Source organism: Armigeres subalbatus, chromosome 3 (genome assembly GCF_024139115.2).
Source record: "Armigeres subalbatus isolate Guangzhou_Male chromosome 3, GZ_Asu_2, whole genome shotgun sequence".
NCBI lineage: Eukaryota > Metazoa > Arthropoda > Insecta > Diptera > Culicidae > Armigeres > Armigeres subalbatus.
In genome coordinates this window covers 119,050,976-119,051,558 of record NC_085141.1, presented here as the reverse complement: position 1 = coordinate 119,051,558, position 583 = coordinate 119,050,976, and the positions used below count along the sequence as shown (strand labels likewise).

General features: G+C 40.0%; 1 pseudogene; it reads left to right on the top strand.

The window, feature by feature from the left end:
• Positions 1–240: 240 nt before the first annotated feature.
• Positions 241–355, top strand: LOC134228230 (U6 spliceosomal RNA; annotated as a pseudogene).
• Positions 356–583: the final 228 nt, after the last annotated feature.

The window sequence follows — 583 nt, the reverse complement described above, 5'->3', positions numbered from 1 at the left end:
CCGCCTCGCAGCTTAGTGTTCATTGTGCACTTCCACAGTTATTAACTGCGAGGTTTCTAAGCCAAGTTACCATTTTTGCATTCGTATATCATGAGGCTAACACGATGATACTTTTATGCCCAGGGAAGTCGAGATAATTTCCAATCCGAAAATTGCCTAGACCGGCACCGGGAATCGAACCCAGCCACCCTCAGCATGGTCTTGCTTTGTAGCCGCGCATCTTACCGCACGGCTAAGGAGGTCCTAGCTTCGGCTGGACATATACTAAAATTGGAACGATACAGAGAAACAGAGAAGATTAGCATGGCCCCTGCGCAAGGATGACACGCAAAATCGTGAAGCGTTCCACATTAAAAAAAAAATAAATAAAAAGGAAAAAAAAATATATATGTACGAAACTCGAAAGAAAAGCCTATGATTAAAAGAAGAAAAAACTCTTCAATTAAATATTATCAGGTGCAAAAGTGCAAAAGAATGATTGGTTATTACTCGACGTTTTGCCTCATTTTTTTTGACGTAGAACTACGTCTGTCTTTTCTATATTGGGGTACACTTTACGATTGCAAAAAAATGAAAAACGTCA